The 13,276-nt window shown below is 40.4% G+C and overlaps 1 long non-coding RNA gene across 1 annotated transcript in view; it reads left to right on the top strand.

Moving 5' to 3' along the window:
• Window positions 1–9,769: 9,769 nt before the first annotated feature.
• LOC130458332 (uncharacterized) overlaps window positions 9,770–13,276 on the top strand; it is a 43,594-nt gene continuing 40,087 nt past the window's right edge. Inside the window, exons 1-2 of the long non-coding RNA XR_008917505.1 lie at window positions 9,770–9,965; window positions 10,632–10,824. This is a non-coding gene — a long non-coding RNA (uncharacterized LOC130458332). The remainder of the gene's footprint in view (window positions 9,966–10,631; window positions 10,825–13,276) is intronic.

Genomic DNA, 13,276 nt, shown 5'->3' with positions numbered 1-13,276 from the left:
TTTTTTTTTTTTACAAAGACTGAAACTATTCTTTGTGGATGTCAGTAAATATTCCTTTGGATACCAGATTGCCAGAATTGATGGAATTTGACAGATTGGCTTCATTGTCAGCACGACCCTTGTGTTCTTAATAGTACTGGAAATGATCAAAGAAGCCAACAATTAGAATATTTCATTCAGGGAACAACTTGAATAAAGTGGTATAGAACGCTTAAATTTATATGGTTCAAGTGGGTTTTTTTTAATTTTCATAACACAAAGTAAATAAATGTAGAAGTGATTTTCTTTTTCAGAAGACCTACATTTGAAGTTTGGGAATGATTCTTTTAAGTGTTTATATATTTCCTCAGTATTTTAAATGAATAAAAAATCTTGAAAGTAAACACTGTAAGATAATAATGTAAAATTTCAAGGGCACCGAGTTTAGCGTCAAACTTGAGGGTTCTGCTATGTGTGATGGTTAATAAATAGTTAATTTGCAAATAATGTCTCTTGAGAAAACAGAAATCAAGAGGTCATACCCTGGGGACATACTGCTTTATTTATAATCATGATTGCCATGTTTCTGCATTTGTAAAAACAGATGTTTGATCATTGTCATAATAAACTAAAGGGAAAAAGAAAAAAATAAGTGTCATTGGATCAATGTTCCTGGTTGGGGGAGGAGAGAGGAAGTAGAAGGGCACTTGAATGTGAGCCAGGGACCTCTTGAAGTCCAAATGATATATGGACATAAAGCCTTCTCTTAAGTGTTAAAATGCTAAATAATTTTCACTTAATTATTATCATTACAACAGAGATATAAAATGTAAAGGGACTATAACAACCAATTATTCAACCGGAACTCACTAAGGAAGAATATAGCAGAATCTAAATTTGAACTCAGGTCCTCAGACTGAAAATCCATTGCTTTTTTAAAGCTACACTGTGACTAGTACAAGCTGTTGGTAATATAGCAGCTAGATGGCCAAGTGGATAGAGTGCAAGGTCTGAAGTTCAAATATGGCCTCAGACAATTCCTAGTGTGTAAATCACTTAATCCTGTTTGCCTTAGTTTCCTCACCTGTATATGAGATGGAGAAGGAAATGACTACTCACTCCAGTATCTCCCAGATTTCTTTGTGGTGGCAAAGAGCTGGAAATTGAGGGGATGCTCATCATTTGGGAAATGGCTAAAACAAGTTGTGGCGCACAATTGTTGTGGAATACTACTGCATGGAAGAAATGACAAGCAGGTTAATTAAAAAACAACAACATGGAAAGACCTACATGAAATTATGAGGAGTGAAATGAGCAGAACCAAGAAATCATTAGAAAGTTCCTGTGTATTTCTACTCTGACCCTAAGGCAACACTGGGTTTGGAGTCAGGAAGACCTGAGATCAAATCCAGCCATAGTCACTAGCTATGTGACCCTGGGCAAGTTGCCTAACCCTGTTTGCCTTATTATAGTAGAAAAGGAAATGGTAAGCACTCGGTACCTTTGCCAAGAAAATTCCATGGATACCATTGGTATACTATGTATAGTCCATGGGGTCACAAAAAGTCAGACATGGCTGAACAACAGCTTGTTCCCACATAAGAATATGATGTCTATGGGAGCAGAGACTGTCTTTATATCTTTGTTAGTGCATAGCACTGCATTCTACATATGTAATAAATAAATAAATAATGTTTATTGAATTGAGCCAACTATAACATGGATAGGAAGAGGGGATCAAATAGCTTTGATCATGGGAAGTAACCACGGAGGCAACAGGTTAAATATGATGCCAGATATTAGAAGAAGAAGCCAGTCATCCTTATATAATAAATAAGATCTTCCATAGTATAGTGGAAAAACTGTTGGACAAAGAGTCAGAGGACATGGGTTCAAAGGCCAAAGGTGTGTTCAAAGAACATTGTGATGTTGGCTAAATTATTTATATGATTTAGGGCTATAGATCTAGAGCTAGAAGGGACCTCCCACTCAATACAATTCTCACATTTTTTAGAGCAGCATTGGTGAAGACATGGCACCTTTACAGAGCCGTCACTTGGGGAGGTGCTCCGTTCCCCCTCTTCCCAGCACCTGAGGACCTTATTTGCATGCCCCAAACCTCTGTCCAGCCATCCAAAGCAAGCACCTCCCTCATCTCTCTGGCTCTCCAGGAATTTGGGGGCTCACAGACAACTTGATTTTGCCCTCTGTGCACTTGAACTCAGGGGGATGCGGTGGGGAGGTGGGGAGGTGGGGAAAGGTTCACCAATGAGGTAAGAGAAAGAAACTGAAGTTCAAGGTTAAGTGATTTGCCCTGAAATCAAACAGGTAGTCGGCACTAGAATAAGATTCAAATCCAGATGCTCTGATGCCAAAGCCAACACTTTCCATTGTACTATGTCACCTCCCTTATTTTGTCTGTGCTTCCATTTCTTGCTCTATAAAATGAAGATTCTTGGACTGAGCTCTAAACCTATAAATGTTAAGTCCAATAGGAAAAATGGCAAAATTAGCTCCCAACTACCAGCAGGCTATTTAATAAATAACTGTCATGGTGCCTGGTTCATTGGACTATCCAGTCCTCTATGGGAAAGAGATAATTATTCTGTAGTTAGTTCTTTACTGCTGCCTCCTTAATCTGGGTCACCTGTGTTGTTATCAGTTGAGGAACAGGTCTGCCCATGAGTTGCCACCACAGGAAACTCCTGAGAAATGATTGGGCAGGGATAATTCAACCATGGCTTCAGTAGCACCTGCCAATTTTCAGTTTTCTCAATCTTCCCTCCCCAGAAGGCCCTCCTGAATTTGCTATTATTACTAGACACATTCAAAGCACTGATTGGTGAGGTACCAGGTGTGGGAGAACACCCAGTGAAATAGGTGGCCTATTTGGTGGGACTTCCTGAAAGAAGTGACACAATCAAAGGTGTGACAGATAGAAATAGGAGAAATAGCATCTGGGTACAGCAGACCTGGATTTACCCATAGTTGGAGTAGGTGGTAGCCTACATACAGGTGTGATTTGAGGAACAATGAAACATTTCTTCTTTTCCATTTAATTATCTTTCTTCCTTTCTTTCCTCCTTTCTTTCCTCCTTTCTTTCCTCCTTTCTTTCCTCCTTTCTTTCTTTCTTTCTTTCTTTCTTTCTTTCTTTCTTTCTTTCTTTCTTTCTTTCTTTCTTTCTTTCTTTCTTTCTTTCTTTCTTTCTTTCTTTCTTTCTTTCTTTCTTTCTTTCTTTCTTTCTTTCTTTCTTTCTTTCTTTCTTTCTTTCTTTCTTTCCTTCTTTCCTTCTTTCCTTCTTTCCTTCTTTCTTTCTCTCTCTCTCTCTTTCTCTCTTTCTCTTTCTCTTTCTCTCTTTCTTTCTTTTTCCTTCCTTCCTTCCTTCCTTCCTTCCTTCCTTCCTTCCTTCCTTCCTTCCTTCCTTCCTTCCTTCCTTCCTTCCTTCCTAGAATTTTTAATATTCTTTTTCTGACATTTTGTGTTCTATTTTCTCTCCCCCCTCCCCTCTCTTGCCCCACCCCAAGATGACAGGCAATCTGATCTAGGTTGTTCATGTGTTATTATATAATACACATTTCCATGTTCATCATGTTGTAAAAGAAAGCACATATTGCTTACCCTTCAGAAAAATTCATGGAGGAAATAAAGTGAAGAAAAGTATGTTTCAATTCAGACTGGGTCAGTTTCTTCTACGTAGGCAGTGAGCTTTTTTTTTTTTTTGGTTATCTGCCCCTTGGAGTTGGCCTGGATTCTTGCATTTCTCATAACAGTTAATTCTTTAATAGTCTAATAATAGAAAAATAGTATCATTCTGTCAAAATCTTCTTATTTTTTCATTCCAATTCATATTGATCAAGCCTTTATAAAGTGTCTGTTATGAGTAAGTCACTGTTTTTTTTTTCCATTTACCTCTTACAGTGTCTGAAATTCTACCCTGAGTGTCTCATTCCTTACTCTATCCCTTTAGTCCTTTTGAAAAATACAACTGCTCCTAGGATGAATAAAACATTAAGTCTTTACAACCTAGTATGGATTAGTGAATGTAATCATAGAATATTATTTCTAGAAAGGGTTTTAGACATCAGTTTGTTGTTATTTACTCATGTCTGATTCTCTGTGACTCCATAGACTTTGGAAAAGATACTAGTCTGTCAATTTCCTTCTTCAAAAGATGACGAACTGAGGCAGGCTGAGATTAAATGATTTGCTTAGGTCACTATAAGGATGATATTAGAAAATAAGTATTGTTTTATTAATTTAGAGATAAGAAGTAAAGTGGCTGGCTTGAGACAAGAATTGGAGTTTGAAGTAGAGCTGAGAGAAAGTGTTAATTTCATTTGTTGACAGTTACAACCATTTTTCTTTGTCAATTATTTTCTCTGGCAGTTGAGAATTGCTTTCTGGCAGTTGACAGAGACATACTCTGCAAGACTCTCTCTTAGGCCCCAAACATCTATGTTTGAGGGAAAGATCTGAAGGAGCTCAATGTTTTCCTTTCCCAACTTGGGAAACAATATTGAATATCTATTGTAGTTTTTATAGATTGTTTAACTAAATTATTTTTGGAGTAACTGTCCAAATTGATTTGACATGGGTCTTGACAAAATTAGGAGAATTGCAAACTATGTTGTCCAAGATGAGAAAGATAGGTAATCAGAAGAGAAAAATTATGTAATTGATAACTTCACCAAAGAAATCAGAGAGCTTAAACAAAAACTGAAATCTAATGAAGTGCAGGAAAAAACAGTAGCTGCACAAAGTACTTATAGACAACCCAGAAATAATTACAACCCCAGACAAAACAGACAAATCCCAAGATGTTTTCTTTGTAACAAATCTGATCATCTCATGAGAGAGTGCATATTTAGGGGACAATTCTTTGGACAAAGCCTCAGTGGAAACTGAGGCAATAGATTTAATAATTTTAATGGATTCAGGCAAAATGGATATGGAAGTTATGGGTTTAACAACAAATTTAATAATGGATTTAATAATGCATTCCAATATGAGAGACCAAACTACCCAAATTATTTTGATACTGGATGCTACCATAGTTCACAACAAGCTGCAGACCTGAATATTATGCAAGAATATATCAAAGCAGGTGCATGTCCAAAATATTCCCAAGTAGCTGATGGGAATCCCCAAAAACTTGATATGCAAAAAGGTACAACTTCTTTATGAAGGTGTGCCAAGGCCTATGCAGTTAAAATATAGTATATGGAGAAAATGGACTAGGAAGTATGGACAATGGAATAAAAACTAATGAAAATTACAAAGAGATTTTAAAAACATGGGAAATTAATACAGGAGAAATCAATGAAGAACTAGAGAATGAGGAACAGGAACAAATGTTGAGTTTTCCTGATCATAGTGTGTTAGCTCCTGTGATACCTGTCCATTCTCCAGAAAATAGCATAGAACCCCATGTAACCCTAAAAATAGGGACACAAGTTTATGATTGTCTCTTAGACACAGGTGCTCCCAAATCTGTGTTGCAGAAATTTCCTGAGGAGTGCAAAGCAATGGGTTCAGTAGAAGTTGTGGGTGTGACAGGTGTCTATTAGATTATGTACTCCATAAGATAAAACCTGAAGATTCAGTTTTAAAAAACAAAAGAAAACAAAAAACAAACTTTAAGTAATATTAGCGAAGAAACATGGCTGCATTGCTCACATGTGAAAAAAGCAACAGCAACAGAAGCATCAAACAACACGGCTGCAGTCAAAAAGATAGAAGAATGAAATGAAGACAGAGATCAAGATCAAGACAAAGGAGAAGACAACATAGAAGAAACATAGATGACAGCAAAAAGGACGATTGAACTATAACAAAGGCATTGCAGAAAAAATAAACACAATGAATGCTGGAGGGGATGTGGCAAAGTCTGGACATTAATGCATTGCTGGTGGAATTGTGAATTAATCCAAACATTCTGGAGGGCAATTTGGAACTATGCCCAAAGGGCCCTAAAAGACTGTCTGCTTTGATCCAGCCATAGCACTGCTGGGTTTGTACCCTAAAGAGATAATAAGGAAAAAAAGACTTGTATGAGAATATTCATAGCTGCGCTCTTTGTGGTGACAAAAAAATGGAAAATGAAAGGATGCCCTTCAATTGGGGAATGGCTGAACAAATATTGGTATATGTTGGTGATAGAATACTATTGTGCTCAAAGGAATAATGAACTGGAGGAATTCCATGGGAACTGGAGCGACCTCCAGGAATTGATGCAGAGTGAAAGGAGCAGAACCAGGAGAACATTGTACACAGAGACCAATACACTGTGTACAATCGAATGTAATGGACTTCTCCATTAGTGTCAATGCAGTGATCCTGAATAACTTGAAGGGATCTATGAGAAAGAACACTAACCACAAGCAGAGGAAAAACAACTGCTTGATTACATGGGTTGAGGGGATATGGTTGGGGATGTAGACTCTAAATGAACATCCTAATGCAAACACCAACAACATGGAAATAGGCTCTGATCAAGGACACATGTAATACCCAATGAAATTGAGCGTCAGCTATGGGAAGGGTTGGGGTTAGGGGAGGGAGGGATATAATATGATTCTTGTAACCAAGGAATAATGTTCTAAATTGACTAAATAAATTAATTTAAATTAAAGAAATAAAAAATAAACACAGAGAAGAGGAACACAGACTGATTATGGACATGAACTGTAAGATTTTTTTTTGCGCCATTCTAACATTACACACTTTCACTATAGTTACAAACAAACTCTACATAGTAACAACACGAAGACAGAAGACAGTAGCAGAGGAGGTGACTAAAGATTTGGTAAGGATTCACTACAAAATAACATACATGCATAGAACACAATTTCTCTTAAACTCTGCAACATCATAACTGGGTGATGAGTATCCATAGAAATAAACAAATACAAATAAATCAACTTGGGAAAATAATAATAATTGTACACATTAAAATAATAAGATCTTATCTCACAGGAAGACTTCATGTGTTCTTAAGAGATAAAATCAAGAAAACATACATAACTTTCTAAAGAAAATCTTGAAGGTTTTCTTAGACAATCTTTGGGGGGGGCAGTTTGTTTTCTTCCTGCAACATGTAAATAGTTTGTACATAACATATACATAGGTGTAGAAATTATACAGATCTGTATATTTATATAGATGTGTATACAGTTAAATTATTACAAAGTTTTTATTTTATTAATATAGTAAGTTGATTTTGAGTTTTAATGTAGTTAGTTTTGGTTTCCTGTATTAATGATAGGATAAGGTCTTAGCATAGTAAAAAGTTTCATTTGAATTATTCAAATTGGATTTATAAAATGAAGTTTGCTTGAGTTTCGCATAGTTATTATTTTAGAATTTAGTTTTTTGTAAAACATAATTTAGTTTGTAACTGTATTTTATTGTTTCAAAAGTTTTTCAAAAGTTTGCATCTTGTATTTTGCATTTTGAATTTCTGTAATTGTATGTTTTGTACTTGCATTTGTACAAATATGTTTTCATTGATTATTTGTTTTTATTAAACTTTTCTTTTCTTTTCTTTTCTTTATATCCCTAGCACAGGTTAGCATAGATAAAGTATAGCAATAAGAATAGGATAAGATAACCATAAGATTAAGACTATTTTTAGGAAATATAATAATAATAGGATTAGGTATAGCTTTAGATTTACATAGAATAGCAAGCATAAGGGAGGGATTTTTTTTTTATCTCTCCTTATGCTTGAAGGGGGGGAATTTGTAAGGATCATATTAGACAATAAGTATTGTTTTATTAGTTTAGGGATAAGAAGTAAAATGACTGGCTTGAGACAAGAATTGGAGTTTGAAGTGGAGCTGAGACAGCATGTTAATTTCATTTGTTGACAGTTATAACCATTTTTCTAAGTCAATTACTCTCTCTGGCAGTTGGTTGTTGATCTCTGACAGTTGGCAGAGATGACTCTCTCTCAGGGCTGGAGGAGGTAACATTTTTGCCTCTCTCTCTGTCTGAGGGAAAGATCTGAAGGAGCTCAGTGTTTTCCTTTCCTAATTTGGGAAACACTATTAACTTTCCATTGCTGTTTAAATAGATTGATTAACTCTAAGAAGACCAAAAAACAAAACAAAACCTGGTCTTTGGTTTGGACACTGAGTCTGTTAAGACTAAGAGTCCTAATTTGATTCTTGTTGATACTCAACCAGCTAGTCTTTGCTATTTTATAATCTGAAGGTGAAGTTAAGAATTATAAGGATAATAGTGGTAGTTTTTATTTAGATAGTATAAATTTGGGTTAGTCAGATCAGGGAGGAGTAGTGTAGCCTGTGAAACACGGGAGAAATTGTTCCTTGTGGAACCTGGGAGTTTATTTGGGTGGATTTAGAATCCCTTAGAATGAGAAATCCTTTATTTATCCTTATATAGTTCAAGAAATATTTTATTTTTATAACAAGTGTCTCTTTAGCATTCTTGTGCCTGGCCCTGAAGGGAAGTGCACATTTGAGCTTCACTTCATCACTGAAGATACTTTTGATTACCTCTATCAAAAATATCTGAACAGTTTTGAACCTACATTGAACAGTTTTTACATCTTAATATTTTATTTTTTAACTTGCCAATTATTTTTATATCACCCAGGTAGCAAGTCTCTGAGACTGGATTTGAACTCAGATTTTTCTGACTCCTGGCCTGGTACTTTATCCCCTGCACTATCTATCTAGCTGCCAGACATCATTTAGTCATGCCATCTGATGAACAAAATGAAATACATTTAAGATAAGTAACTGTCAAGGTGACATAGGATCCACTAATTTTTCTCTAGTGTGATATATTTCTTTTCAGGACGTGATGAACATGGAAATATGGATTGTATGATGACATGGGTACAACCTATATCACAATAGCTGTTGTCTTGAGGAAGGAGTGGAAAGAATGGAGAGAACATGGATCCAATTGCCTAGTCCTTACTGCTCTTTAGGACTATAGATTCTAATAGAGATGGTAAAGGTTTAAAAAAAAAAGCCCCTCTTAGCTCTAGTCCTATGACACAGTGGCCTATAAGAAATAGGTCTACATTAAAGATAAAAAAATCTACTTTAAGGGGTATTTGTGAGGCTTAAATGACCAAAGCAGTGTGGGCTAACAGTGGGTAGAGGGGGCAGCTAGGTGTCTCAGTGGATTGAGAGTTGGGTCCAGAGACTTGTGGTCTTGAGTTCAAATCTGAACTTAGACAGTTTCTAGTTGTGTGACCCTGGGCAAGTCACTTAACCCCCGTTGCCTAGATCTTACCACTCTTCTTCCTTGAAACCAATACACAGTATTGATTCTAAGACAGAAGGTAAGGGTTTAAAAAACAAAAACAAAAAAACAGTGGGTAGAGAATGTGATGGACTGAAAATCAGTTAGCCCTGGGTTATAATCCTGCCTTAGGCAGTAACACTGTGATTAGAGGAAAGTCACTTTCACAAGCCTCAGTTTCCTCACCTACAAAATATGAATGAGAATGGATCAAATGAATAATTTATATTAAGCACTTTACCAGGTAGCTAGGTGGTTCTGTCCATAGAGTGTCATGCCTTGAGCCAGGAAGGCTTGAGTTCAAATCTAGCCTCAGGCACTTACTTTCCTCACCTAGTCACTTCACCTTGTCTGCTTTGGTTTCCTGGTCTGTAAAATAAGTTGAAGTAGGAAACGGCAAATCATTCCAGTATCTTTGCCAAGAAAACTTCCAGTGGAGTCATGAAGAATGAGACACAACTGAAAACAAAGCAACAACCAAAACACTATACAAGATTAAAGCATGTGTAATATAATAAAAACTAAACTGACTGGAAACTGTTACTTCTTGAGTTAGAGAGTATAAACTTGAGGGGGAACCTGTTACATCACAATGGTTGTTATTCTCTGGCTGTTACTAGAGAGGCTGCTACAAGAACTGATGCTGCTTAATGGTAATGGAGGTAGAACAGAAATGCTGGGGGATGCCACACATACAGAGATGCTGGTACACAGGGGACACTGCTCAGGGGTTTACTCTGGGGCTTGCCTATTGATCCCCTACTGATTGCTGATGGATCAATCTATATCCTTCCTCACTCCCTTCCTTGCCTCCCTCACCTCCCCAATCTTCCTTGAAGCCTTTGGCTCCTTCCCTCCCTCCTGAGTGAACTATAAAGATACTCTAGTTGCTTTTCTCAGTCAAGGGTTTATTGGGATAACAGGATGGGAAACTGAGGTAAGAGGGATGAGGAATTTCCCTAATCTAAATGAGATAAAATTGAGGGTTTGGGGAGTCACAAGTGAGACTCTTAGACAGTTAGAAAGATGGAGGACAATAGCAGTTCAAAATCTTCTTTCTTCTTCTACACAAAAAAATCAGTAAGGTCTCTCAGCTTTAAACCCAGATAGAAACAAAGTCCAAGGTCTCTAAGTTTCTCCTGGCCAGCTCAACTCTCTTATAGACCACCAACTCAAAAGCTTCTGCACTGATCAAGTGTCCACTGCTCAGAGCCAGAGACAAAGTCCAAAAGCCAAGTCAGCCTCACAAAAGTCTCTCAGCCAGCTTCAAACCTCCAGAGAGAGAGAGTAGCTTCCAGTCAGAGACACACAGAGATCAAAAGCTAATTCAGGCGGTTTCCCCCCCCCCCCCCCCCCCCCCGGGTCCTTTCAGTCAGCTTCAAACCTCCAGGGAGAGAGTGTGTGTCCCCCAGTCAGAGACAAAGTCCACAAGCCAAGTTTCTCTCTCTGAGTGTGTCCAGCACACCCCCAACTGCCCCCTCCTGGGGACATTCCATTGGAACCCTGGCTTTTGCATCTTGGTCCACAAGTCCTGCAAAACCTCCCTCTCTCATGACTCTATCACAGTAAGTGCTAACTATTATTATTATTAATATCTATTGTACCTACCACACAGGGTCATTATGAGACTCAAGTGAGATAATGTATATAAAGTGCTACATAAATGTTAGTTATTAATTATATTAGTTAATTATGCTATAAAAGTATTTTATAATAAAAAATTAGTCAGTACTTATAAATATGACTTTACCCACTTACCAAGGGCCAACATGAATCCCATATATATGAAGAAATCCAAAATACACTAATAAAATATATAATACATAGATGAAGTAAAATGTAAACGATAATAACTTACATTTACATGCTCTAAAGATTTGTGTAGGACTAATGCCATTTATTATCTCATTCAAGTCTTAAATTTTTTTAATTAAAACTCTTACTTTCTGTCTTAGAATTGATGCTAGGTATTGGTTCCAAGGCAAAAGAACAGTAAGGGTTAGGCAATGGGGGTTAAGTGCTCAAGGTCACACAGCTAAGAAGTCATTAACCTTTTAACCTCACTATGAGATATGTGTGATATTATCCCCATTTTACAGATGAGGAAACTGAGGCTTGGAGAATCTTTGTAATGGACAGATCAGTCAGGGGGGGGGGGGGGGGGGGGGGGGGGGGGGGGGGGGGGGGGGGGGGGGGGGGGGGGGGGGGGGGGGGGGGGGGGGGGGGGGGGGGGGGGGGGGGGGGGGGGGGGGGGGGGGGGGGGGGGGGGGGGGGGGGGGGTGGGGGGGGGGGGGGGGGGGGTGGGGGGGGGGGGGGTGGGGGGTGGGGGGGGGGGGGGGGGGGGGGGGGGGGGGGGGGGGGGGGGGGGGGGGGGGGGGGGGGGGGGGGGGGGGGGGGGGGGGGGGGGGGGGGGGGGGGGGGGGGGGGGGGGGGGGGGGGGGGGGGGGGGGGGGGGGGGGGGGGGGGGGGGGGGGGGGGGGGGGGGGGGGGGGGGGGGGGGGGGGGGGGGGGGGGGGGGGGGGGGGGGGGGGGGGGGGGGGGGGGGGGGGGGGGGGGGGGGGGGGGGGGGGGGGGGGGGGGGGGGGGGGGGGGGGGGGGGGGGGGGGGGGGGGGGGGGGGGGGGGGGGGGGGGGGGGGGGGGGGGGGGGGGGGGGGGGGGGGGGGGGGGGGGGGGGGGGGGGGGGGGGGGGGGGGGGGGGGGGGGGGGGGGGGGGGGGGGGGGGGCTCTCACAGAGAGATGCATGGGCTTGCCAAGAATTACATGGCTCAAAAGTTTCAGAGGCAAAACCAAACTCTGGTCACCCAAGTAGTGACTAAGGTGGGGCTGGAACCCAGACTTAAAGGAGAGTGGGACAAAGCAACCAAGGGGAGATGGGAGGAATCAATCTCTGATAAGTGGGGGAAGAGTTACAAAAGTCTGCCAGACCCCAAATCCAATGCTCTACATGCTATGACATTTAAAAGAAAATAGAAAGAAAAAAAATTTTAATTATTTTCTGATTGCCCAGTTTCCTATGTTAATTTCTGATTGCCTTATTTCCTGTATGCCCATTGGTCTAGTGCTTGGTATTTTCCTTCTGTTATATTCCCAGGGTTGGCTGCCACTTTCACTGGCAAATTCCTCCCTTCTCCCTTGCCCCACATCTTTCCTTTCCTCTGAGCTCTGTGAAAGTGAGCCCATGCTCCATGTGGGGCAGACCCAGGCAGGCTTGCTTCATCTTATCACGCTTTTTGGATCAGCCTCCCACTCTGGCACGGGTGGGGCTCACTCAGCCCAAAGGGTGATGAGCCTGATCCAGGTGGCAGACTTGCCTGAGCACAGGAGGAGATCCAAGCAGAGGTCACTTGAGGGAAAGCACAAACCTTATTGGCCTGGCACTGATGCATTGACTCTAAGCTCCCTGAGGGTAGGGGACCATGCCTCTCTTATCTAAATACCCTTGCAGCACCTCATCCAGGGGTCTTGCTTAAATGCCATGCTGTTAATGAATATTTTTGAGAATGGGTTGTCCATTGGAATGCCAGTGTCTTAGATCAGTGATAACCAGATAGAATGAATTGTTTGTTCACCTAGGAAAGGCGAGATTTTAGGGCTTGAAGGGCACTTGTCCAGTCGAATCCAGCTCTCCTTGTTTTGTAAAGAAGGAGTTTATTATGGAAATTGTGGTTCAGAAGTGTCAGGTGATTTGCTAAAGATCACATGGGTAGGTAAGCAATAGAAGTGGGATTTGAATCCAGGGTCCTCAGAGACTAAATCTGGAACCTATTTCATAGTACTGTTTGATAAGATCTGTCCCTGGGCTTGGGATTTGAATGACATAGTCAGAATTCCTACAGCTCATTGCCAAATAGACCAGAGATCTTACTTAGCTTTGACTCCATCATTCTGTAATCTTGAATGCTTCACTAGATTTTTCTGATTTTTTGAAGTTGAGGACGAGGCAGCTTGAGTCCTTGAGCTGGGAAACATGGATTTATGTCCTCATTATCTGGTTCTTTACCTCTGCTGATGGCATT

Source organism: Monodelphis domestica, chromosome 3 (genome assembly GCF_027887165.1).
Source record: "Monodelphis domestica isolate mMonDom1 chromosome 3, mMonDom1.pri, whole genome shotgun sequence".
In the NCBI taxonomy this organism is placed as follows: domain Eukaryota; kingdom Metazoa; phylum Chordata; class Mammalia; order Didelphimorphia; family Didelphidae; genus Monodelphis; species Monodelphis domestica.
The sequence above is the reverse complement of the archived record's forward strand: the minus strand, read 5'-3'. Positions and strand labels throughout refer to the sequence as shown.